At 38.5% G+C, this 27,410-nt stretch overlaps 10 non-coding genes and 2 pseudogenes across 10 annotated transcripts; 11 read left to right on the top strand and 1 right to left on the bottom strand.

Annotated features, from left to right (window-relative positions):
• Positions 1-3,785: 3,785 nt before the first annotated feature.
• LOC148353979 (U2 spliceosomal RNA) lies at positions 3,786-3,933 on the bottom strand (annotated as a pseudogene).
• Positions 3,934-4,086: 153 nt separating this feature from the next.
• Positions 4,087-4,159, top strand: trnat-cgu (transfer RNA threonine (anticodon CGU)). Its single transcript has one exon. It is a non-coding gene; the product is annotated as a tRNA-Thr (tRNA).
• Positions 4,160-4,531: 372 nt separating this feature from the next.
• trnat-cgu (transfer RNA threonine (anticodon CGU)) lies at positions 4,532-4,604 on the top strand. The gene has a single exon. It is a non-coding gene; the product is annotated as a tRNA-Thr (tRNA).
• Positions 4,605-4,976: 372 nt separating this feature from the next.
• On the top strand, positions 4,977-5,049 carry trnat-cgu (transfer RNA threonine (anticodon CGU)). Its single transcript has one exon. It is a non-coding gene; the product is annotated as a tRNA-Thr (tRNA).
• A 372-nt stretch (positions 5,050-5,421) lies between these two features.
• trnat-ugu (transfer RNA threonine (anticodon UGU)) lies at positions 5,422-5,494 on the top strand. Its single transcript has one exon. It is a non-coding gene; the product is annotated as a tRNA-Thr (tRNA).
• A 371-nt stretch (positions 5,495-5,865) lies between these two features.
• On the top strand, positions 5,866-5,938 carry trnat-ugu (transfer RNA threonine (anticodon UGU)). The gene has a single exon. It is a non-coding gene; the product is annotated as a tRNA-Thr (tRNA).
• An 815-nt stretch (positions 5,939-6,753) lies between these two features.
• On the top strand, positions 6,754-6,826 carry trnat-cgu (transfer RNA threonine (anticodon CGU)). Its single transcript has one exon. It is a non-coding gene; the product is annotated as a tRNA-Thr (tRNA).
• An 816-nt stretch (positions 6,827-7,642) lies between these two features.
• trnat-ugu (transfer RNA threonine (anticodon UGU)) lies at positions 7,643-7,715 on the top strand. Its single transcript has one exon. It is a non-coding gene; the product is annotated as a tRNA-Thr (tRNA).
• A 371-nt stretch (positions 7,716-8,086) lies between these two features.
• On the top strand, positions 8,087-8,159 carry trnat-cgu (transfer RNA threonine (anticodon CGU)). Its single transcript has one exon. It is a non-coding gene; the product is annotated as a tRNA-Thr (tRNA).
• An 816-nt stretch (positions 8,160-8,975) lies between these two features.
• On the top strand, positions 8,976-9,048 carry trnat-cgu (transfer RNA threonine (anticodon CGU)). Its single transcript has one exon. It is a non-coding gene; the product is annotated as a tRNA-Thr (tRNA).
• Positions 9,049-9,419: 371 nt separating this feature from the next.
• trnat-cgu (transfer RNA threonine (anticodon CGU)) lies at positions 9,420-9,492 on the top strand. Its single transcript has one exon. It is a non-coding gene; the product is annotated as a tRNA-Thr (tRNA).
• Positions 9,493-11,619: 2,127 nt separating this feature from the next.
• LOC148353968 (U2 spliceosomal RNA) lies at positions 11,620-11,756 on the top strand (annotated as a pseudogene).
• Positions 11,757-27,410: the final 15,654 nt, after the last annotated feature.

Raw genomic sequence — 27,410 nt, 5'->3', positions numbered from 1 at the left:
GTCATATAGCCAAATATTGCAGGCACACCAATTATCATACATGAACACCATTTAAAAGCTCCAGCAAAAGTGTAAAACAACATATGTTTACAGTTTCTAACACATTAATGGTAAATCTGATTTCCCTATTATGAATCATCTCCCTGCTGTGAAATAATGAGGTTGTGCGGAATGATTCTTTTTACTGTTACAAACCAGTAATTAGATTCCCTTTTATGGCCACAGATGGAACGGAAAGCGTGCTGTCGACTACAAAGATGACAATTCCTTTATGTCGCCACTCATTAAGGCTTCATTAATAATAACTTTGAAGTAGCAGATGCTCAATAACTGCTGAGAATGGATGATAAAAGCAGACCAAGCTTAGGGTCTAACTTGTTCTGGCATGAAGTAGGAGTGTTGGAAATACTAAGTGGAAGCTGGAAAGGTTAGTATTTTATACAAAGCTCAGCTGGGCGACATTAGCTCAGGTAAAGCGCTCATCTTGGGATCAAGAGGTCGCTGGTTCGCTTCCAGTCTCCTGTGTGTTATATGTCGAAGTGTCCTTGGGTAAGCCACTGAATCCCTAATGCCCCCAATAAGCAGGTAGGCGCCTTGCATGGCTGACTCCTGATTGGTGTGTGTGTGTGTGTGTGTGTGTGTGCGCGTGTGTGTGTGTGTGTGTGTGTGTGTGTGTTTGTGTGTGTGTGTGTGTGTGTGTGTGTGGTAAGTGTGAAACAAATTGTAAAGGTCTTCATTGACTTGAAAAGCGCTATAGATGCAGACCATTGCAGACCTTTACCATTTCTGTCTTGTGTAGGAGTGATCAATACCGGGAATTTTGGGATAAAATCCAATCCAAATTTGTTTTCACAGCAACAAATTGCAACTCCAAGTGCTGTAAAAACATTCAATGTATTATAAGTAATATTCCCTTCTTTTCCCCCGCCCAACAACCCAACACAATATTTAAGATAAAATAATACCAATATTGTTGACTTGAGATGGTTGTTGTCATTTATTTATTCTGAAAATGCATCACAAGCAGTGCAAGGCTTCCTGATCATTGTCAAAAAAATTTGGAAAATGACAACTTGAAAAAAAATGAATAAAGAAAAATGACGAAGCTACGTAAACCATAAAACGAAGTCATCAAAAACAAAAGACATATTCAGAAAAGAGTGAGAAGAAGCATAAATATTGATAGTCTGCATTTATATAGCGCTTTTCAAGTCACTGAACACCTCGAAAAGCGCTTTACAACGTACTTCACACCTACCCATTTACACACCAAATGCAAAGCGCCGACCGTCTATCAAAAGCATTATGGGTTCAGTGTCTTGCCCAAGGACATATTCCTCGGAGGAACTGGGAATCAAACCTTTCGACCTCTTGGTCTTAAGGCGAGCACTCTGACTCCTATACTACGCAGGCTGAAGAATATGGCCGTGTTTGGGGGTCCACGGGGGATTTAAAGATCTCACCCTGCACCCTGAAGGAGGTGGCCCATGGTTGGAGGCCAACCCTTAGGCATCTGTCGTCCGGCAGAGACTGAAGGGTAGGTGCATCCACATTTTTGGCAAGGCACACATTTATGTTTTTTTGAAGTATAATCTTTTTTTATAGAGCTTGAGACTTGAGACTTGCAGTTAAACTAAAGGGAGAAGCAAAGGATTAAAACCATGGAAACAAAGCTTGTGAGGATCAAGAAACACAAAGGCACACATGTCATTACTCTTGCTAGGTTTCATTGTTATTTCTTGTACACACACTTAGACAACTAGGACCAGCCAATTAAACTGACATGCATGTTTTTGGTATGTGATAGGGAACTCACGCAAGCACGGGAAGAACATGCAAACCCTGCTCCAGGAGGCTGCGGTGGCTGGAATAGAACCATGGACCTCTGCGCCGTGTGGCCACGCGCTACCCACCCAGGCGTGGGCTACACCCGATATCGATAATATCAAATATAGCAATAACTAATCCGGATGTGTCCTAAAGCCACACCGCCTCCATTTTGTTTGGTAACCACCCAGCTGTGCCTTCATGAGAGGGGATTCACCTCACATTGAGATCAAGACAGTTGTGGGTGCCAAAGGGAGAAATGAGAGCACAGAGACCTTCAGGGGTGGCATTGCAGGCATTCGTCATCAGAGAAACATGAAACACACCATGGCTTAATTTATGAAGCATATTAACATGATGGCTCGGATGCTTTTGATCTATTCTTTGGCCGTATGCAATTACTAATTCATACAGTTTTAAGGAGCTTTGATTTTCAACTTTTTGAATATGAAAAAATGACACCAGGGCTATTATCAATACCAACTTACTGTGAAACTACCATGCGAAGCAAATTGCTTTAGTTCAAAAATAACTGCACAAGATATTTAGAGGAGAATCACCCAAAACCTTTTCTTTTTGACCAGTAAGTCTACTATCAACATTAATTAATGGGATATAAATAGAATAGAATAGAATAGAATAGAATAGAATAGAATAAAGGTGCAGTGGTTATCGCGTGTGCGGCAAAGTTCTAAGGTCTTGGGAACCTCCTGTGTGGGTTCAAATCCAGCTACCTTACTGTGCGGAGTTTGTATGTTCTCCCCCTGCTTGCGTGGGTTCCCTCCCACATTCCAAAGACATGCATTTCAGGTGGATTGGCCGGTACAAATTGTCCCTAGGTGTGATTGAGCGAGAGCGTTGTATGTCCATGTGTGCCCTGCAATTGGCTGGCAACCAGTTCAGGGTGTCCCCTGCCCACTGCCTGATGATTGCTGGGATGGGCTCCAGCACCCCCGCGACCCTACTGAGGATAAGGATGATGAGATGAGATGAGATGAGATGAGAATAAACCTTTATTGTCATTGCTACAAAATGAGTCAAACACTTTGCAACAACGAAATTGGACATGGCACTACAGCTACACATACAGACCGTACAATAAATGACAAAATAAAAAACAAAGAGATAAAAATAATTTGTATGTATATATATATATATATATATATATATATATACAGGGATCAGAATTTTCCGCGGATCCGCGGATTTCCGCTGGGGTGGCGGGTGTTCCGCCCTGGTTTATTCCTGGACGCTGGCTATTTCAGCTGAAAATGAAAATCTCCATTCTGATCCCTGTATATATATATATATATATATATATATATATATATATATATATATATATATATATATATATATATATATATATATATATATATATATATATATATATATATATATATATATATATATATATATATATATATATATATATATATATATATATATATATATATATATATATATGCTTTAGTTCACTGTCATTGCCAATATGTTGGATTTTAATCTCTCCCTTTTGAATGACTATTTAGAACTTGTTGGGATATTAATCATAATGTGGATTGCTTTGGTCGTTTAGTCTTGTATATTAATCTTACTGTAGTTTGTTGGGTTGTTAAGTCTTGAGCCAGTCCCTTTTGAATGACTATTTAGATTTTTTTTATATCAGGTCAGTTTATTATTGTTAGTTTTATTGTTGGGATATTAATCATAATGTGGATTGCTTTGGTCGTTTAGTCTTGTAACCAGACATTTTTGAACGACAATTTCAAACTCGTGCTTTGATCTGAGGGGGGGGTTTGGGGTTTTTAAGGGTTATTTATCTATCTTCGTTATTCATTATTCATTATTCGTTATCGGTCAGTTCATAATACGCTACAAAGCCTAGGAGCCGGGACACTTACTCTCAGCCAAAAGGCCAAGCTAAGGTCCTAGCCCTAAAGCCTTGTTGCGATCATTGCGAATGCACCGTTCCCGGAGGTACTGCAATACCGGGCCGATGCGTGGAGTGGACAGAGCAAGCTCTTATTCCATCTCCGGAATGCAAAAATCAAAGCTAAAAGGCCAAGCTAAGGAACTAGCATCAAAGCCAAAAGGCCAAGCTAAGGACCTGGCATCAAAGTTAAAGCTGATTAGACAACCTTAGAACCTGAACCACCTTCATGATCATGGTATCTCCCCTGCCAGGTAAGGGGCTTCGTTCTAGGTAGTACAATCAGGTTCTTTCAATTTTTTAAAAATATTTAATTCTCATTAATAGGCCTTGTAGCTCAGTGGTTAGAGTACTGGTCTCGTAAACCAGGGGTTGTGAGTTCAACTCTCACCAGGGCCTTTATGAGTCTCATCAAATGCCAATGAGACAAGTCCCATGTTTTGGCTGATTTTTGAAAATGAGAGATGATTTGGTTCACTGTCAATGGCATATATTGGATATTAATCTTACTGTAGTTTGTTGGGTTGTTAAGTCTTGAGCCAGTCCCTTTTGAATGACTATTTAGATTTTTTTTTATATCAGGTCAGTTTATTATTGTTAGTTTTATTGTTGGGATATTAATCATAATGTGGATTGCTTTGGTCGTTTAGTCTTGTAACCAGACATTTTTGAACGACAGTTTCAAACTCGTGCTTTGATCTGAGGGGCTTCGTTCTAGGTAGTACAATCAGGTTCTTTCGATTTTTTAAAAATATTTAATTTTCATTAATGGGCCTTGTAGCTCAGTGGTTAGAGTACTGGTTTCGTAAACCAGGGGTCGTGAGTTCAACTCTCGCCAGGGCCTTTGTGAGTCTAATCAAATGCCAGTGAGACAAGTCCCGTGTTTTGGCTGATTTTTGAAAATGAGAGCTGATTTGGTACACTGTCAATGGCATATATTGGATATTAATCTTACTGTAGTTTGTTGGGTTGTTAAGTCTTGAGCCATTCTCTTTTGAATGACTATTTAGATTTTTTTTTATATCAGGTCAGTTTATTATTGTTAGTTTTATTGTTGGGATATTAATCATAATGTGGATTGCTTTGGTCGTTTAGTCTTGTAACCAGACATTTTTGAACGACAGTTTCAAACTCGTGCTTTGATCTGAGGGGCTTCGTTCTAGGTAGTACAATCAGGTTCTTTCGATTTTTTAAAAATATTTATTTCTCAAGAGTAGGCCTTGTAGCTCAGTGGTTAGAGTACTGGTCTCGTAAACCAGGGGTCGTGAGTTCAACTCTCGCCAGGGCCTTTGTGAGTCTCATCAAATGCCAGTGAGACAAGTCCCGTGTTTTGGCTGATTTTTGAAAATGAGAGCTGATTTGGTTCACTGTCAATGGCATATATTGGATATTAATCTTACTGTAGTTTGTTGGGTTGTTAAGTCTTGAGCCAGTCCCTTTTGAATGACTATTTAGATTTTTTTTTATATCAGGTCAGTTTATTATTGTTAGTTTTATTGTTGGGATATTAATCATAATGTGGATTGCTTTGGTCGTTTAGTCTTGTAACCAGACATTTTTGAACGACAATTTCAAACTCGTGCTTTGATCTGAGGGGCTTCGTTCTAGGTAGTACAATCAGGTTCTTTCGATTTATTAAAAATATTTATTTCTCATTAATAGGCCTTGTAGCTCAGTGGTTAGAGTACTGGTCTTGTAAACCAGGGGTCGTGAGTTCTACTCTTGTCAGGGCCTTTGTGCGTCTCGTCAAATGTCAGTGAGACAAGTCCCATGTTTTGGCTGATTTTTGAAAATGAGAGCTGATTTGGTTCACTGTCAATGGCATATATTGGATATTAATCTTACTGTAGTTTGTTGGGTTGTTACGTCTTGAGCCAGTCCCTTTTGAATGACTATTTAGATTTTTTTTATATCAGGTCAGTTTATTATTGTTAGTTTTATTGTTGGGATATTAATCATAATGTGGATTGCTTTGGTCGTTTAGTCTTCTAACCAGACATTTTTGAACGACAATTTCAAACTCGTGCTTTGATCTGAGGGGCTTCGTTCTAGGTAGTACAATCAGGTTCTTTCGATTTATTAAAAATATTTATTTCTCATTAATAGGCCTTGTAGCTCAGTGGTTAGAGTACTGGTCTTGTAAACCAGGGGTCGTGAGTTCTACTCTTGTCAGGGCCTTTGTGCGTCTCGTCAAATGTCAGTGAGACAAGTCCCATGTTTTGGCTGATTTTTGAAAATGAGAGCTGATTTGGTTCACTGTCAATGGCATATATTGGATATTAATCTTACTGTAGTTTGTTGGGTTGTTACGTCTTGAGCCAGTCCCTTTTGAATGACTATTTAGATTTTTTTTATATCAGGTCAGTTTATTATTGTTAGTTTTATTGTTGGGATATTAATCATAATGTGGATTGCTTTGGTCGTTTAGTCTTCTAACCAGACATTTTTGAACGACAATTTCAAACTCGTGCTTTGATCTGAGGGGCTTCGTTCTAGGTAGTACAATCAGGTTGTTTAGATTTTTTAAAAATACTTACATTTCATTAATGGGCGTTGTAGCTCAGTGGGTGGAGTGCTGGTCTCGTAAACCAGGGGTCGTGAGTTCAACTCTCGCCAGGGCCTTTGTGCGTCTCATCAAATGTCAGTGAGACAAGTCCCGTGTTTTGGCTGATTTTTGAAAATGAGAGCTGATTTGGTTCACTGTCAATGGCATATATTGGATATTAATCTTACTGTAGTTTGTTGGGTTGTTACGTCTTGAGCCAGTCCCTTTTGAATGACTATTTAGATTTTTTTTATATCAGGTCAGTTTATTATTGTTAGTTTTATTGTTGGGATATTAATCATAATGTGGATTGCTTTGGTCGTTTAGTCTTGTAACCAGACATTTTTGAACGACAGTTTCAAACTCGTGCTTTGATCTGAGGGGCTTCGTTCTAGGTAGTACAATCAGGTTCTTTCGTTTTTTTTAAAATATTTATTTCTCATGAGTAGGCCTTGTAGCTCAGTGGTTAGAGTACTGGACTCGTAAACCAGGGGTCGTGAGTTCAACTCTCGCCAGGGCCTTTGTGAGTCTCATCAAATGCCAGTGAGACAAGTCCCATGTTTTGGCTGATTTTTGAAAATGAGAGCTGATTTGGTTCACTGTCAATGGCATATATTTGATATTAATCTTACTGTAGTTTGTTGGGTTGTTAAGTCTTGAGCCAGTCCCTTTTAAATGACTATTTAGATTTTTTTTATATCAGGTCAGTTTATTATTGTTAGTTTTATTGTTGGGATATTAATCATAATGTGGATTGCTTTGGTCGTTTAGTCTTGTAACCAGACATTTTTGAACGACAGTTTCAAACTCGTGCTTTGATCTGAGGGGCTTCGTTCTAGGTAGTACAATCAGGTTCTTTCGATTTTTTAAAAATATTTATTTCTCAAGAGTAGGCCTTGTAGCTCAGTGGTTAGAGTACTGGTCTCATAAACCAGGGGTCGTGAGTTCAACTCTCGCCAGGGCCTTTGTGAGTCTCATCAAATGCCAGTGAGACAAGTCCCGTGTTTTGGCTGATTTTTGAAAATGAGAGCTGATTTGGTTCACTGTCAATGGCATATATTGGATATTAATCTTACTGTAGTTTGTTGGGTTGTTAAGTCTTGAGCCAGTCCCTTTTGAATGACTATTTAGATTTTTTTTTATATCAGGTCAGTTTATTATTGTTAGTTTTATTGTTGGGATATTAATCATAATGTGGATTGCTTTGGTCGTTTAGTCTTGTAACCAGACATTTTTGAACGACAATTTCAAACTCGTGCTTTGATCTGAGGGGCTTCGTTCTAGGTAGTACAATCAAGTTCTTTCGATTTATTAAAAATATTTATTTCTCATTAATAGGCCTTGTAGCTCAGTGGTTAGAGTACTGGTCTTGTAAACCAGGGGTCGTGAGTTCTACTCTTGTCAGGGCCTTTGTGCGTCTCATCAAATGTCAGTGAGACAAGTCCCATGTTTTGGCTGATTTTTGAAAATGAGAGCTGATTTGGTTCACTGTCAATGGCATATATTGGATATTAATCTTACTGTAGTTTGTTGGGTTGTTACGTCTTGAGCCAGTCCCTTTTGAATGACTATTTAGATTTTTTTTATATCAGGTCAGTTTATTATTGTTAGTTTTATTGTTGGGATATTAATCATAATGTGGATTGCTTTGGTCGTTTAGTCTTCTAACCAGACATTTTTGAACGACAATTTCAAACTCGTGCTTTGATCTGAGGGGCTTCGTTCTAGGTAGTACAATCAGGTTGTTTAGATTTTTAAAAAATACTTACATTTCATTAATGGGCGTTGTAGCTCAGTGGGTAGAGTGCTGGTCTCGTAAACCAGGGGTCGTGAGTTCAACTCTCGCCAGGGCCTTTGTGCGTCTCATCAAATGTCAGTGAGACAAGTCCCGTGTTTTGGCTGATTTTTGAAAATGAGAGCTGATTTGGTTCACTGTCAATGGCATATATTGGATATTAATCTTACTGTAGTTTGTTGGGTTGTTACGTCTTGAGCCAGTCCCTTTTGAATGACTATTTAGATTTTTTTTATATCAGGTCAGTTTATTATTGTTAGTTTTATTGTTGGGATATTAATCATAATGTGGATTGCTTTGGTCGTTTAGTCTTGTAACCAGACATTTTTGAACGACAGTTTCAAACTCGTGCTTTGATCTGAGGGGCTTCGTTCTAGGTAGTACAATCAGGTTCTTTCGTTTTTTTTTAAATATTTATTTCTCATGAGTAGGCCTTGTAGCTCAGTGGTTAGAGTACTGGACTCGTAAACCAGGTGTTGTGAGTTCAACTCTCGCCAGGGCCTTTGTGAGTCTCATCAAATGCCAGTGAGACAAGTCCCATGTTTTGGCTGATTTTTGAAAATGAGAGCTGATTTGGTTCACTGTCAATGGCATATATTTGATATTAATCTTACTGTAGTTTGTTGGGTTGTTAAGTCTTGAGCCAGTCCCTTTTAAATGACTATTTAGATTTGTTTATATATTAGGTCAGTTTATTATTGTTAGTTTTATTGTTGGGATATTAATCATAATGTGGATTGCTTTGGTCGTTTAGTCTTGTAACCAGACATTTTTGAACGACAATTTCAAACTCGTGCTTTGATCTGAGGGGCTTCGTTCTAGGTAGTACAATCAGGTTATTTAGATTTTTTGAAAATATTTCTTTCTCAATAATAGGCCTTGTAGCTCAGTGGTTAGAGTACTGGTCTCGTAAACCAGGGGTCGTGAGTTCAACTCTCGTCAGGGCCTTTGTGCGTCTCATCAAATGTCAGTGAGACACGTTCCATGTTTTGGCTGATTTTTGAAAATGAGAGCTGATTTGCTTCACTGTCAATGGCATATATTGGATATTAATCTTACTGTAGTTTGTTGGGTTGTTATGTCTTGAGCCAGTCCCTTTTGAATGACTATTTAGATTTTTTTTATATCAGGTCAGTTTATTATTGTTAGTTTTATTGTTGGGATATTAATCATAATGTGGATTGCTTTGGTCGTTTAGTCTTGTAACCAGACATTTTTGAACGACAGTTTCAAACTCGTGCTTTGATCTGAGGGGCTTCGTTCTAGGTAGTACAATCAGGTTCTTTCGATTTTTTAAAAATATTTAATTTTCATTAATAGGCCTTGTAGCTCAGTGGTTAGAGTACTGGTTTCGTAAACCAGGGGTCGTGAGTTCAACTCTCTCCAGGGCCTTTGTGAGTCTCATCAAATGCCAGTGAGACAAGTCCCGTGTTTTGGCTGATTTTTGAAAACGACAGTTTCAAACTCGTGCTTTGATCTGAGGGGCTTCGTTCTAGGTCAGGGGTGGCCAACCCGCGGCTCTTGAGCCGCATGCGGCTCTTGAACTAGTTTCATGCGGCTCTTTAGGAGCTGTTATAAACTTGTTTAATGCGGCTCTTTCGAAGCTGTAACATGACATGCATCAAGAATGTTTAGCCGGCACTGTAATTTGCCTTCCCTACAGCTAGATGGCACTCCGACAATGAATGTCTGTTTTAGTGACGTAAAACGAGCGACGAGAAAATATTTGTTTCACAAAATGTATTGTAGTCAATTTATGTGAAATTATCTCTTGAAATGGCAGGTAAAAAGGCACAGCCAAACTAAAATATGAGAAGAACACAGGACGTTTTTGCCAGAATGGGATAGTTTATATTATTTTATTGAACGTAATGGCAAGCCTATCTGCCTTATACGTAACGCGGCATTAGCACATTCAAAGCTTCAAATCTTCAGCGTCAATTCAGCTCACTCCACCCTAACATCGAACAGGAATTTCCAAAAGGGACTGAACTCAGTAAGAAAAAGTTGTTGACTACGAAAACCAAAGCAGAAAAACAGTTGCATTTCTTTCAAAAAAATTATGAAACACTCTGAGACCGTAACGCTTGCTTCGTATCAGTTAGCTTGGAACATAGCACGGGCTAAAAAGCTATACAACGAAAGAGAATTCATTAAAAATGCGTCATTGACGCTATTGAAATCTTGTCTCCTGTAGACAACAAACTAAAACAGAGCAAATCAGATGTTCAACTGTCTCGCCACAGTATGGAACGAAGAATATCCGATATTAATGCAGCTGTTGAATAACAGTTGCACACTGACCTGCAAACAAACTAACTGCAAGAGCTACGGATGGAGCGCCAGCCATCATCGGATCAATGAACGGGCTTGTGGGACTGTACAAAGCTGATCAAACATTTCCAGACTTTTGGGATTTCCACTGCATCATCCACAGGGAGCAACTCGTGTCTAAATCACTCAAATTTGACAACGTCATGAAACCTGTGATGGAAATCGTCAACTTCATCTGCACACATGCGCTTAACCGGAGGATATTCAGGAATATCATCGCTGAACTGGACCAAGGACTTCCAGGTGACCTGCCGCTGCACTGCACTGTGAGGTGGCTGTCAAAAAGCCAGGTACTATCTCGCTTCTTTGAGCTTTTGGATCCAGTGAAACTGTTCATGGAAGAGAAGGACGAGGACTATCCCAAGCTCTCAGACCTCAAGTCGATAATGGATCTGGAACAGTGCTCACAATGTTAACTGTTGAAAATTATTGATATTATCATGTTGGTGTGGTTATTTTCATTAGATCTAGTCGAGTAGAGATTTGTGTATGCGTGCGTACATGATTAAAAGATGTTTATGTGTATAATGTGGCATTTTTAGTAACAAAGAAAAAAATAATCAACTCGCCCCCGTTAACAACTATGATGTGGCTCTTTGTAGTAACACAGACGAAAAATTGGCTCTTAGTCGCTGAATGGTTGGCCACCCCTGTTCTAGGTAGTACAATCAGGTTCGTTAGATTTTTTTCTTTGGGATCATGGGTTAAATCATGTTATTTCTATTTTAAAACTATAGTTTGCATATATTACAGACTTTGTGGCTCAGTGGTCAAAGCTCTCTTCTTATAACCAGAAGTATTAAGTTTAATAGCCCAAAGCAACCTACAAGACTTTAATCAAAGGTATGATTACAGGGACCCGAAATTAGACAGTTATTTGGTAACCCTTTTATTCGCTATGAATGTCTTACTGTATTGTCTTCCTCTTGATCCCTTAGGTTTTCCTCAACTCATTATATCAGGTCACGTTTACATTTTTAGATCTGTTTTCTGATAGGCACTGGCTTTTTAGCTCAGTGCTAAGAGTGCTGCACTGTCTTGTATATTAAGGGTTGTAAGTAAAATCCTCACCATGGCCTTGATGCACCCAGCCACAATCTGTTAACTTGACTCCCTTCCAACTGTTGTGGCATGTGTCGGTCAGGCCAAGACCTTGTAATTCTGGATTTGTGTACCATCTTAGGGATCATTTCTATAAATTTTGACTCTACAGCAATGCTGTAAGTTTGATTTTTGCAATCCGGAGATGGAATAAGATCTTGCTCTATACACTCTACGCATCGGCCCGGTATTGCAGTACCTCCGGGAACGGTGTATTCGCATTGATCGCTGCATGACTCTGTGGCTAGGACCTTGACTCGGCCTCTTGGCTGAGAGCAAGTGTCTCGGCCCCTTGGCTTTGTAGCGTATTATGATTTGACCGATAATGGATAATTGATAAAGAATATAGAACAATAAACCTTACAAAATCCCTCCCCCCCTTTGGTTTTTTTAATCATTAGAAAAATTGGGATATTCATCACAGTGGTTTGTTTGGTACTTAAGACTTGAACCAGGCTCCTTTGAATGGTCATTCCAAACAGGTGCTTTGGTCTGGTGGAATTTTAAATCAGGTTATTCTGATTGTTTTTAGTGTAGTTGTCACAGACATCATGCCTTCTAGCTCAGAGATTAGAGCACTGGTCCCTCAAACCAGGTGTTGTGAATTCAACAGTCTGCAGGGCCTTGATTCTTTCATTGAAAATCTGCTCAGACAGTGCTAATCCTATGACAAAAAAATTGTTTTAGTAGCATATTAAGAGCCATTTATGGAAGATATTTCCCCTGTATAGAGAAGGGAAGCTGTGTCTTTGCTGTTATGGACTTTTTGGACTCTTTTACAGGCTTGAGGCATCGTTGCTGTGGTACACTTTCCGGACAATTTTCAACATCTTACCTAGTGTTTTATTTATTGATGTTCAGTATGTTTTGTGTCATGTTACCCAATGCTAAATCTATTGCACCCTGTTCATCTTGGAAGGGAGATTACCACTTGTGAGGCCCCTTGTCAAGGTTTTCCTTATGCAGAGGTTTTGAGTTTTTCCTTGCCCGCATGTTGGTTTAAGATCAAGGGATGGTGTAATTGTAAACCTGTGCAGTCTTTTGAGACATCTTGAGATTAAGGCCTCTACAAATAAATGTGACTTGATTTGACCTGAAGCCCTCCCTCATTGCATTTGATATTTCCCCCCCTGCGACTGATGTCTGGTGACGCCACTGTCTAATATAAAAGATTTGTCACTTGTTTCCTGGAAGATCACATTCCAGAAGATTTCTATCATTAACACCATTGTTAGAATTCTGTAACCTTGAGCGCAGTAGTCATTGTCTGGCATTATTGATCCCATTGAAGGATGCCTCCTTTCAAGAATGTGTGTGTGGCTTGTGTGTCTTTTGAAGAAGACAACAATAGGCCATAAATACAACAGTGATTATCAGAATCTAGGCTCTGCCCTAGGCTGCCATTCTTGACTCCTATGCGCTCTTAATCTTGGCTACACTGCAGCAGTTGGACATATTTTACCACACTGTCACAAAAACTGGCATCTTACTGAATAATAAAATAGTGCAGGATGAGGGGATATGCAGGAAAATTACAGTAGAATGGAAATCCAATTGAAACAAAAAATATATTCATTGCACAGAAATAACTTTATGTATATTTTCTGTTTACAAATTCATTCAAATTCAAACATCATTTTTCAGCATTACTGAACACTGCAAGAAACAATATGCGCACATAGCAATCATCATCATTCACGGTTAATAACGAAATAAGATACAAAACCACAAATATAAGCACAGAGTTCCAAATTGAGCAACTATACTACTCTGTGAATAACCAAATGTTCCCTTTGCACAAAAATGCCTGTAGCGGACCCTGCAGCAGCCATGTTTGTACATTAACCTCATAGGGAGGTACAATTAAAATAATTTAGACTTGGATATCCTGTCATTTTACATCATTTGAAAGGTCAAGGTCCTATAGACTCATATTTTACAAAAGTAGTTTGGAGTAATCCTTGTAATAAATCATTAGCCGGATAATTACCTGCGGCACTAAGAGATTAATTCTGTTAAATGTTTCGTTCACAATTCATTTGGACGACGGGAACAGCTTTTCATTTAAGGACTACACGTTCAAAGGTGAAAATTACGGAAATGAATAGTAGTTGCTGGAGGGACCTCAAAGCAAAAATGACTTGAAGCCCTGGTGTGTGGTAGATAGCGAAGTCTTAGTGGTGTAAAAATACTTCATTCATTTAAATAGAACACTATTAGTTCAAACAATAAGCAAAACCGTTGTATTATCTTATTAACATTATTTATTATTATGTCATCTCATCTCATTAGCTGCACCGCTTATCCTCAGTAGGGTCGCGGGGGTGCTGGAGCCCATCCCAGCAATCATCGGGCAGTGGGCAGGGGACACCCTCAACTGGTTGCCAGCCAATTGCAGGGCGCACAGGGACAGACAACTCGCTCGCTCATTCACACCTAGGGACAATTTGGACCAGCCAATCCACCTGAAATGCATGTCTTTGGAATGTGGGAGGAAACCGGAGTACCCGCAGGAAACCCACGCAAGCACGGGGAGAACATACAAACTCCGCACAGGAAGTCCGGTAGCTGGATTTGAACCCACACAGGAGGTTCCCAAGACCTTACAAACCACGCGCAAACCACTGCGCCGCCGTGCTGCCCCATTTATTGTTTTGTGGTTTATAATTTCTAACAGGGAAGTATAAAATAAAAATAGCAAAAGTTAAACTAATATACAAAAATGGAAACAAACACATCTTCACAAACAACAGAATGGTATATCTGCTCCCTCAGTTCTCTAAAATATGAGAGAAACTTTATAATAGACTAGACAAAATGATTGATAAGCATAAATTAATTCACAAATATTAATTATTTATGCTGTAAAATAAATTATCTATAGCATAAAAAAGAGATGGGATATTTATAAAATCTAATAAAGCATTTGATACCATTATTCAAGTATACTATTCAAAAAAACGGAATGATATGGCATCGGGGGAGTGGCTTTGGGATAGATTTAACTGGAAGGCTACAATATGTGAAAATGGGAGAGTTGACCTCTGGATACTTGAAAATCTCTTGTGGAGGACCACAGGGTTGCACCCTGGGTCCAAAGTTATTCAATTTGTATATCAACAATATATTTAATGTTTCAAAACGATTACAATTTGTCATATTTGCAGATGGCACTAACATTTTCTATTCCATTGTTAATCACATAAAACTAGCAACAAATATTTATAGTAATTCAACTGATCGAAAAACGTGGATGGAATTAAATAAACTATCTTTAAATTCAAATAAAACTAAAGTGATATTCTTCGGTAATCACAAGGGAAATCTAGACCAGGCGGCGAAAATAGAGGGTTGCCATAGACACTGTATTAGAAATTATTTTTTCAGGAATTACAATAGACAGTAGTAGAAGTTATACTGAAACTTGAGGGAATGTAGTAACTTTAAGATCCATCTGGTTAGAACCACCAGGAAAAGTATGTGTGTGTCTGTATGTGGAGTAAAACTTTGGAAAAAATCCAAGGATGAGCTCAAACAATGTCCAAATGTTCCCCTGTTTGAATCCAGATACAAAAAAAACATATTGTCAAAGTACAGAGAGGGAAAAAATGGCGTTTGAATGATATAGCAAATGGATGGTTCAAGCAAATAATTAAAATTGTTATAATTAATAATCATATTGTAATTACCATTATCATAACTTATTATTACTATTATTATTATTGTAAGTCAGCACGGTAGATGAGTGGTTAGCACGTCCGCAGCACAGTTCTGAGGTCATGGGATCAAATCCTCCTGTGTGGAGTTTGGAGTTGTCAGTTCTCAACATGAGCACCCATGAGAATTATCGGTATTATAATAAATACTCTTATACTTATACTCTACCAGCTCAGTAGCCTAGATGGTAAGGCGCCCGCTTTGAGACTGGGAGGTCGCTGGTTCGCGCCTCGGCCGAGTCATACCTAAGACTTATAACATTGGTAATATGGCGGCGCCCTCTGTTGGCTGCGGCTGCATCGGCTCGCTACAACGGGTCAGGTGTATCGACATTTCGTTCTGTGTACATTGTTACAAAGAATGACAATACAAAGGAAATTATTATTATTAATCATAATGCTGAAAATGTATGGAGAAAGCAATGATGATAATGAAGACGGTGAAAGAAGTGATGGTGATGATATGATGATGATGATAAAGTGACAGAGCATCCACAGAACCAATCACGAGGGGTTTATTACATGTCGATAGACAAGAGATTTAGCTGTAAAACGTTACGGAAGTCTGGTGTTAGGATTAAACAAGAATATGCTTCTTCCTATACCCTCTCGGACGTGTACGTAACATTGTTTTTGTTTTTTAAACATGTTGAAAATAAAGTTTAATTCATTCATTTAAAGTTCCGTAGGTTTAGTACTGTAATTGTGGAACAACTTGAGGCACCCTATGATGAAACTGACATGTTTAGCCAGTGTCCTACACCTATCCATACCTAATCTAAACCTCATAAGAAGACGGGGGTGTTGGAGCCCATCCCAGGTATCTTCGGGCAGTTGGCAGAGGACTCCTTGAACTGTTTGCCAACCACTTGAAGCACACACAGAGACATACAACTATCCTGCTCATTTATACTTAGGAAGAATTTGCACAGGCACATTAACCTGACATGCATGTTTTGAAATGTTGGAGGCTGTTAGTTGCATTTGAATCCATGACCGTAGAACTGTGCTTGTGCATGTTAATAACTCAGCTGCTACTACAGAAGTTGAAAGTTGATTTTGAGAAGGTAGCTTGTCCCTGAGGTGTTTTTAACCAGTTAACAGCCAGTTAATTATAACCCTGAATTACTAAGAATTATTGTAAGGCCTTGGTGAGAATTGAAATCACTACCCCTGGTTTACTAGACAAGTGCTCCAACCACTGAGCTAGAAGGCCACGTTACCCACTTAAATAAGACCTTTAAAATGTCCGTACAACCTGGTTCACTAAAATGTAACCGATGACACCAAAGTAAGTAAGTTAATGATTGTCATTCAAAAGAGCCTTGTTTATGTCTTGACCAGAACAAGCAAGCGGTCACAGCATTTCTAATTTCTGCTGGATCAATTCATATAACCTGACCAGTTTGTTAAGAAACGGTCAGTTGTAGCAAGGCCTTGGTGAGAATCAAACTCACAACCCCTGGTTTACAGTGCTCTAACCACTGAGCTATAAGGATTGACAACGAACTTAACAAGACCTTTGAAAATGCATATATAACCTGGTCGACAAAAAAATTACCAATGAGACATATGAATGAAATAGCCATATGTATGTTTTGACCAGATCAAGCAGCATTCCACATAATTTTGAAATTCTTCTGACAAGATCCTGGTTCATTTCATGTGCATTGAACTCCTAAATTGTTGAAATCATTTAGCTGTAGCAAAGCCTTAGTGAGAGTTGAACTCACAATCCCTGGTTTATCTGATCAGTGCTCTTAACACAGAGCTACAACATCTGCAAAAGAATTAACCTTTTAAAAAAAGTCAGACAACTGTTAATTATGTTTTCCAAGAACCTATGCTATTAGGGGGAAGCCTTTGTTACAACTGCTCTCACAAACGCTGGTTCACTAGACTAGTGCGCTAACCACTGAGCTACAATGCCTTTTAGTAAACTCAGGGAGACTTTTAAAAAATGTAATATAAATTGGTTGGTTGACAAGCTAAAATCTTGTCAATGAGATCTAAGTAAGAGTTAAGGATTGGAATTCAAACAGCGTCCACAGCATTTTCAATTTCTTCTTACAAGATTCTGGGTCAGTTTAAATAAGCTGTAATATAAGAAATCATTTGGCTGTTCAAGGCCTTAATTCAGATTGAAATCATGGTCTGTGATTTAATAGATCAGTGCTCTAACCACTGACATACAAAGCCAGATAACCATTCAAACAAGAACTTTTAAATGCATATAACCTAGTTAATTTCGGTTTCCAATGAGACCAAAATAACATTTGAGGAATGTTATTCAAAACAGCCTCTTTAATGTCTTGGCCAGAGCAAGCAAGGTTCACTGCACTTCTGGTTTCTTCTGACAACAACTTGGATCAATCCATGTAAACAGTTCTTTCTAATTATTAGGTATCATTTGGCTGTAGTAAGGCTTTAGTGAGTATTGAACCGCTGGTCTACAAGGCCAGTTGTCCAACCACTGAGCTACAAGGCCTGACACCCACTTATGTGAGATGTTGAAAAATGGAAATATAACCTGGTTAACTAAAGTAGCCAATGAGACCAAAGTAAGTGGTAAGGATTGTCATTCAAAACAGCTTTAGCAGGTTTAACATTTTAACCAGAAAAAAGCAGCATTCACAAAATGTATGGTTTCGTCTGAAAAGATCCTGAATGAATTCATATATACTGTACTTAGAAATTGTTCAGAAACCTTTGGCTGTAGAAAAGCCTTTAGAAACATAGAACTCACAACCACTGGTTTACAAGACCAGCGCTTAAACCACTGAGCTGTGAAGCCTGTACATAACCTCAACTAGACTTTTAAAAATGCAAATATAACATGGAGGACTAAAACATTTCCAATGGGACCAAAGTAAGTGTTAAGAAGTGTTATTCAAAATCGCCTCTTCAACAAAACAAGCAATGCTTAAAATAATTTGTAATTTCTTCATAACAATATTCTTGGGAGAATTCACATGAACTGTATCTCTAAAACAGTGGAAATTACTCAACTGTCACAAGGTCTTGATGACAATTGAACTCATGACCTCTGGTTTAATAGACCAGTGCACTAACCTCTAAACTACAAGGCCTTTGGCCTAATACACGCCAGAACCTGGGTTTTTAGTAAATCGTGCCAATTTTACTTCCGTTAGCATTAAGGATAGTCAAAACAGTCTCTTTAAAGTCTTCACCAGAAGAAGCAGCATTCATTTAGATGTAGACTGTCGTTTCGAATAAGATCAAAGTAAAGGTTAAGGATTGTCATTCAAAACAGCCTTGTTTATGTCTTCAAACAAAACAAAGGGCATTCACAGCATTTCCAATATTTGCTTACTGTCATGATTACCCAAGTGGAGCCACCTGGGGCAATCATCTGGCGCGCTGGAATGTGCCTTCTGATTGGGTTATGTTCCCTATTTAAGCATTCTACACCGAGACATGGGGGTCGGAGGATTAATCCTGTAATTCTGTACATCTGTACCCCGTATGACGCTCCCGATTACCTGTGCCTTGTTTACCTGATTCTCTCTGCCTGCCTCCGATCCGACCTGCTTCCGTCCCAAGCTACGATCATCTCTTCAGTCCCGGTAAACTCAACCTGCTTCCGTCCCACGCTACGATTGGCTACGTCGTCCGAAGTTTCCCGCTAACCCTTGTGCTTCCCCAAATAAAAGTATTGTACGAACGCTCTGGGGTCTCCTGCTCTGTTCTGGTAATCCTCGTGACACTTACAAGATTCTGGGTCGCTTCAAATAAACAATACTTCTGAAATAACCATAAGGCTACAAGGATGATAATCTCAACAAGACCTTTAAAATTGCAAATACGACCTGGTTGACCAAATTTTGCCAATGAGACCAAAGTAAAAGTTTGCCATTATTTTTAAATCAGTGAGGAAAATCTTTTAGCGCAATAATAGTTCAAATAGAGGCAGTGTCTTCATTTTGGGCAGCCACTCTGTCATATGTAAATGAAACACCCTGCTGTTTTTGGATCAACCCAGCCAATGAACTTCAGATATGCAAGACAAATACACACAGTCCCACAATTCATCTAGCGTGGATTTTTGTTTTATCTTTCCAATGATGTCCTTTTTATGTTCGTCTCATTTAAAATCTAATGTGGGACGACGCTACTGTGTCTCACAGTTCCCTTGATAGTTGGCAGATTTTAACTGCAGTCTGACATCGTTAACATGCTGACTTAATTGCGGTATTATCCGTATGAATGTCTCATCAGACAACCCTTAATCTGACCAATAGCATGCATTGGTAACTGGGTACCTATCCAACAATGGCGGGATTAAGACAAGAGTAGTGTTTAAATGGTTAAACTGCTATCAATATGTAGTTATAATAAGAGCCTTCCTTGAGCTTTGACTAGGAGAGCAAACTGTTTCCTTGGCAACACAAAAATATATATTTTTTTCAGTGGGCAGATGATTCAAAACGATTCCATTACTGAAAACTAAATAGGGGCAATGCAATAGTGCAGTTTCACACCTTTCTCAGCTATGATAATTGTCTGGTGATAAAGATAATGCTTCTCTGACAGTTCAGCAACACCTATATGATATTTTAAAGATCTTTTAAAAAAAAGAAATGATCATCATGAGCAAAAATCTCATTAATTTTGACAAACTTATTTTTGTATATTTGAAGAATCCAGGGGTGGGGTAGACCCACAGACAGTAGGCAGTGATTTTGAACCACTGCATAGGAACGGAATTTCCGATCTTTCACATTTAACATTGCATATTTTTTTCAAAATGATGAATTTTCCAAGAAGCCGCCCCGAGCCTGGGCGCAATAATGAAGTTTTGTACTCAAGTTCTGGGCTCATCATTGTTCAAGGAGAAGCCAGGAGAGAACAGTTCACGGCAAAATGATCCCCACATTGTACCCTGATGCCTGATGACTTGTTCATCCTAATAGCTCGATTCAGTAGCACCAGTGACCTACCGACGCCCATTTTCTTTCACCTGGAGAGTAGTTTTTTTAATTGGAAACAGATGGATTTTCTGGAAGGGAAGATTATATTGGGACATAGCTTCTCTGAACTGAAGTTTTGACCTACCTGCAATGTGAGGCAAGAAGCGAAAAAAGATCAACGATATGTTGTAATTTGCGCATCTACAGACTTATCTTATTTTGCTGAGTTTTCAGACTAACATTGTTCTAAAATTGCTTTTGCTATGTAATTACACATCTCTAATGTTAATAAACACGTTTAAATTCATCAAAATAAAAATATCAAACAGAAACAAGTTAATGTATGACTTAAGTTTATTCATATTTCTCCAATTGTAGCTCAAATCATGTCTTGCAGCAGTCATGAGCTACCCAGACACCTATTTATTTTTCTATTATTATCCATTTATCCATAGATAATATAGTTAATATATCTATATACTGGAGCCATATCTCCCTCATGGGAGGTGGCTAGAGTCAAGAACACACTCACACTCACCAAACATTCATTCCCCTTCGCTCTTACCAACCTGACACTGAACATTAAGCCCATAGCACAACAATAAGTGAGTTTCCGTGCCATGCAACCCTTCATCAGCCTGACAACACTGGTTTACCCCCTCCACATCATACTCGTCGAAAATTAATACATCAAGAGTTTCTTTGAAGGGACAGTATGTAATTTAGTGCCTCTTAGTGGTACAAAAAACCTTAATTCAGTAAAAAAGAACTTACGGCCATTCGACTTGCGAAAAACAGTAGATAGGAACATTTTTTGGGGGTGTCGAAAAATATCAAGAGGCCACTTGGTCACCCAGCATCCACCCCAAAGAAGAAATCCAACTTCTACCTTCCAGTTCGTGTATAAACATACTACGTGTACTGTATCTCTACCGCTTTGACATTTTTATTGTTTAATATCTCGTGTATCCATTCAATATGGTTGATGCAAAGTGTAAAGAAGAGGCGAGCCATTTCTTTTGAAACGAAAGTGGAATAAGAAAGCTTGATGTGGTTGAGAAAATGTTTGGATCGCTTTTTTTTCGGCCACTTCTTACCAGGGAGGAGGACCTTTTGAAGCCCATCTTCCAAAAGTAAGTTAAACATAACTTTATCTATGTTTATGAAGCATATTATTTCATGAAATGTTTATTTTTTAGTACAAAACAATACAGGTTACTTATACAAGCCTTAAACATACATTCCATACAAAATATAGCACTAAGGCAACTTACGAACAAATTCAACTTACGAACGATCGTCTCGTTTGTAAGTAGGGCAGCATCTGTAATGGGATAAATTACATAAACTTTCATACCAATGTTATTTTATTCCAAATATTCATAGGTCAGGAAATTCGTATTTCTTTTACATAGCGGTATCCATACCTTGTAGTCGCTGCCATGTTTGCCTAGGATTTTGTGGCTACGCTGTGCTCATTTTGGCACTGGTTTTCATTCGCATTAGACAATACAGTGCCATTTAGTGATCAAAGATTACACAATATATTGGGTGCCACCAGGCTGCACTTGCCCAAGACACACCACAGGAATTGGTGGTGAAGAGATCCTACCAACCAACTAACTTTAGAGTATTATGTCTAGCGCTAGTGGTAAAATTGCGGGCCTTAAATACATATTTGGGGTTTTTTTGTTTTTAGGATTTTGTTTTCTTGTTTCTGGATTTAAAATACATCTTTTCTGCGAGAAAAAATTGGAATAGTGGTAGGCACTTAAAAGCTTTGGCTTTGGGCACATACTTATGTAATAGATTGTGTTGTACAACTGTTTGTGTGCAAATAATTGGTTGTTTCTATTGTTGATGTTGTTCTTCTGTGTTATGCCCAAATAAAAAGCGACAAAAAAACAAACAAATTTGCTTATCAGGTTATCCCTGCGCCCAAAGGGATGCCCTGTAACGGGTCCCTAAAAAATGATGCATCATCGTACACTCCTCCCACAATACCTCGGCTGCAAATTAAGGATCCGAGGCAACAGGTTGGCATTCTCACGGTTGCACTCAGGCCCTATTTGTGCAACGTTTGCTCACCGGACTAACTGGCGCAGGCATTGCCTTCCCCTCTTCCTTTATTCAGCGGTCGTGTAGTAAAGTCAGAGCCCGAAGCCGTTTTTTTTTATGCTCCGGTGGGCATTCACACTCTTACTATCTCATTTATCTTTGGCTTAGAGTTACAGACCAAAGGGAGTCTATTGTCTCAGCAAATGTCTTTCTCTTCCCCACTTATTTCTTCCATGCGTATCTCCTGAGCTTCTTTCCTTGCTTTCCCTCACTTCACTTTTATGTGTCTCTCGCATTTCTGTCCCTGGCCTTTATCTCCTTAAAGCCTACGGTTTTAGTGTCTTACTCTCATTTCCGCTCACGCTTCCTTTTTTTTTTTAAACCATCTAGTTTCATTTATCTCCCTGCCTCTCTTTTTAACACGTTAAGCAGGAGAGCGCATTGGAGCTTTCTACTTTTTACGACGGGAACGCACCTAGGTTCTTTTTTCTTCTTTTTTTTAAATCCCCGTTTTGCGGGCCCTTTTGTTTTTTTCAAATTTCTAATTAAATCCATCAGAATATACATTTGAGTGTGTCAGAGTCGTTCTGAAAATGTTCCATATAATTGACTTTTTTGGGACAGATTTGCACAAGTTATGAGAATGATAAAACAGCAAAGCCCTTGCTGACATTAAAAGAGTAGAACCAGACAGCGTGTTAGACAAAGATCTCGAAGATTTGGGGCTTTTTGAAGAATGATTACCCTCAATTCCTGAGTGTAAGGGAAATTATGAAGTGTGCATTTTATACTTCATTGCTTTTACTTGTATATATTTTTAACATTTCGTTTGTAAGTAGGGCAGCATCTGTAACTGGAAAACTCAAACATTTGTGAATACTTATGCACATTTCAATATTACATCAACCTTTCTTTTCATTTTTACTAAACCATGTCTAAAACCGACCGGACAAGAATTTGCCCAAAATTCAATTTCTGGAAGACATCTGCCGTTAGGTGGGCTGACGACAAAAACAAATCGAAAATGGCTGCGGAAGATGAAGCTGCAGCGGAAACTTACATATTACAGTATATTTCATTAAATTGCTAAACTGCCCAATAGGAAGTGAAACAAGTACAAAAAATATAAAGAATATTTTAAAACAAATGCTTAAAGCTTGTATTGATCACAATTTTTTTAGGGAGTCTCTGATAAATTTATAGATTAGTAGGCACTCAAAATTAAGGGGAAAACATCATTGGATTTTGAACATGAAAAGCGAACATGGAGTGAAACCTTCAGATAAGAAAGTCAAACCTGTTCTACAGGCCCTCTTCTGAGCCCTTTATTTTCATGGCATCTCCTAGGTCATTTTTAACCCAGCAGCAGATTTGTGCTAAAGGTTGTGGATGACAAAGAATAGTGACATACAGTGGAACCTCGGCTCTCGACCATAATCCGTTCCAGAACCCTGTTCGAAAATCGATTTGTTCGATCACCGAAATCATTTTTTGCATTAAAAATAATGTAAATCGTTTGAATCCGTTCCAACACCCTGAATTTTTACCTTGAATGTTTAATGTAAACATAAAGCTAACCCAGGCTAATCGTACGTCCGCGTTATCATAATCCTCCGTACAAAAGATTACGCTAACATGAACGTGTAAAAATTAAAAAATCAGGTCGTTTACAAGTCATTTAGCACCTGGGTCTCCACAACAAGTGGTGAGCGGTTCATTAGAAAAGGGTCTCCGTTCCAACACCCTGAAAGTTGGGCTCCGTTCCAACACCCTGAATGTTTACCTTGAATGTTCAACGTAAAAATAAAGCTAACCCAGGCTAATCATACGTCCGCGTTATCATAATCTTCCGTACAAAAGATTACGCTAACATGAACGTGTAGAAATTAAAAAATCAGGTCGTTTACAAGTCATTTAGCACCTGGGTCTCCACAACAAGTGGTGAGCGGTTCATTAGAAAAGGGTCTCCGTTCCAACACCCTGAAAGTTGGACTCCGTTCCAACACCCTGAATGTTTACCTTAATGTTCAACGTAAAAATAAAGCTAACCCAGGCTAATCGTACGTCCGCGTTATTGTAATCTTCCGTACGAAAGATTACGCTAACATGAACGTGTAAAAATAAAAATAAAATCAGGTCGTTTACAAGTCATTTAGCACCTGGGTCTCCACAAGTTGTGAGCGGTTCATTGGAAAGGGGGCTCCGTTCCAACACCCTGAATGTTTACCTTGATGTTCAACGTAAACAAAGCTAACCCAGGCTAATCGTACGTTTGCCTTAGCGTAATCTTCCGTACGAAAGATTATGCTAACACGAACGTGTAAAAATTTTAAAAAAGGTTAAAGAAAAGAATTATGAATAGGATTTCTTACCTTTGTGGTGGTCAGCAGAAGGCACAGGTGGACAGTGGCGTATTCCCTAACAAAATCAGACACTCGCACACCTCCTTCATTTTTGCTATTATTTCTTTCTTAAATGCAATAGTTGTACTTTTCTTTTTTCACCTGTATTAACTTTGCTGCTTGCACTGACTTTCTTCGGAGGCATAATTAAGGGCTAAAACACTTCGTACACCTATATTAAAAGCGAAATCAAAACAAAGCACGCCCAGACGCGATAACAGTTGGTCTTGAAAAGAGCGATCTACACCCGTACGCCGCTCAGCATCGCACCCTAGCGTACGCACTCACGCATTACCGGCATTTGAACTCTGATTTTTTGACCGAACAGCGAAGCAAGAATTTCTCGAAATTTTTGGTCGGACTACGATTTGTTCAAACTGAGAGGCGTTCGAAAACCGAGGTTCCACTGTAATTGGCCAATACTGACAATGATGTATTAGTTAAAACAACCGACAACAGTGCGCAGTAATAGTTAAAATAAGTAACTGGCATGGTATGCAATCTCTTTTGCAGGTTCGCAATTTTGAAAAAAGAATAAATCAGTATTATTGGATTTACTTGTGTATGGTTTGCTGTTTTTATTAGAATAACAGGCTTGACTTTGTGGAAAACTCACAGATGTAAACTACGATATATTTTAGGATTAATTTTCTGTGCATCACAGGCTGAGACAACAATGATGGATTAGGTGTTGACAATATACTTTATTTTCTCCGAAAATCCCCTGTTTTAGTGAGAAAGTCCAAAAGCACTGTCTGACCTGAGGGACAAATATAGCGCTCGACTTCGTTCTTATTGAGTGAATAACAAGTAATCGATCCACACCCGTCTTTTATTTACAGACAGCTGAAGTTATGCTCCCAATAGTGTCAACCCCTTTCTTTTTTATTTATTACCTAGAGCCAGAACAGAGCAGCCCTGAGGTGTTCATGACTTTCACTCTTAATGAGATAGTATCGGTGTTACAAAGACCATCGAACCATATTACATGATGATCTGCCAGGTCAAGAAAAATAATGCCTCCTTGTGGTGAGTGATTGTCATGTCACGCTTTGGGAGCTAAAGGCCTTCAAAGTTCTCTTAGTATTGTACAAAATCATACATGGACTTGCTCCCTCTTATCTTTCAGATCTGATCTGCCACTATGTCCCGGTCCGAAGCCTACGATCTGAGAGTGCTGGTCTTCTGATGATCCCGAGAGCAAAGAAGTCTTCTGCTGGTTCGAGAGCGTTCTCCATCCGGGCACCGGTGCTGTGGAATGCTCTTCCCCCTGAGATTCGATCTGCAACCTCAGTGGAAATGTTTAAATCTAAACTCAAAACTCACTTCTACTCCATTGCATACGAATAACCTACTCCTCTTGTCGGTTGAAAATAGTTTGTGTAATATAGTGTAACAATCTGTGAAGCCCTTTGAGACTCTTCGTGATTTAGGGCTATACAAATAAAAATGACTTGACTTGACTTGACTTCATGGTAGGCGTTTCAATACAAATATCGATATGATTGGTACTAATCAAATACTTGGTTCGGATCGATACTATTGTCCTGGGATCAATACTTCACACCTTTACCAATTTCTTTAAAACACCACTATTTTATGCAGATAGTCCAGCATCCTCTGTTACTCTCTAGGTGTTTACCCAAAAGCACCTCTCCCTACCTGGCCTGCAGCTGCATTCTGCCTGACAGGCAGAAGAGACTGTCATATCAACGCAGCGTAAAAGGTAAAAATGACAGGGCCGAATAGAAAGTGCAGCGCTGTGTGGATTTATTTTCAACTACCAAAAAGGACAATGCCAAGTGTAATTTGGGTGGTAAAGTGGTCTGCTACTGTGGCAACACCACAAATTGAAATAAAAAACTAAAAAGGAGAGCACAAACTGAAACCAAAGATGTAAACATATTGCTGTTCCTGAACAAAAATCTGTAAATGTCAGACAATTGACACTTTGTAGCTCTACTGACATTGCATTACTTATTTTTAAAGTATTGTGCAATAGAAAGTCTTTTAGTTAACTAGTTCTGTGGTTCTTAGATATACAGTACTATCCCAACCTAATCACAAACTGTAACCCAAATCAAGTAAATATTTCCATTTCTAAAATGAATCTAATGAAAGAAGGGTGCTGTTTAAACCAGATGTAGTAGAATATATTCATGTTTTTCTTTAACAAAATGACCAACAAAACCAAAATAACTTTAGTTAATAATAATCCTTTTAAGACTTAATTAGAAGCATTCTTAAGAAAATCCCAAATGCTTGACTAAGTTAGCTATTTTAAACAGAGTCAACATACAGACATGAAACGAAAAAGTGCAAATACCATAATAGATATATTTCAAAACATCTTAAATTATGTGATTTTAGCAGAAAAACTTCACCATCTGAACCCAAACAATCAACACTGCACAATTGGTGGAAAAATCAACTTCTTTTGTAGCAGTTATTATCTACAAACTCCAGATAGATTACACAAAAAAGTTATTCAAGTTCACAAAATGAATTTAGGTAAATACTGAGAAAACTTTGTGGATTGAAGAAAATTAAGCAGCTCTTATTTCACTTTAGTTGTAACATTAACCTGAGTTTGGAGGAATTAACCGGAAAACTAAGCATATTTTTTAATATCGCCATCTACTGTTAAACAGTGTGTTTGATCCTCAAATATGTCTTTTTCCCCACTTTTTAAAATGTTCCTAGCATTATTTTGCCAACCAGTTGAGAAACACTGCTCCAGTTAGCATTCTTATTCAAGTCGAGTCGTG

The sequence above is a fragment of the Urocampus carinirostris genome, chromosome 13 (genome assembly GCF_059441175.1).
Source record: "Urocampus carinirostris isolate Australia breed hairy pipefish chromosome 13, RoL_Ucar_1.0, whole genome shotgun sequence".
Classification (NCBI taxonomy): Eukaryota; Metazoa; Chordata; class Actinopteri; order Syngnathiformes; family Syngnathidae; genus Urocampus; species Urocampus carinirostris.
Note: the sequence above shows the minus strand (reverse complement) of the source record. Positions and strands in the feature narration are given on the sequence as shown.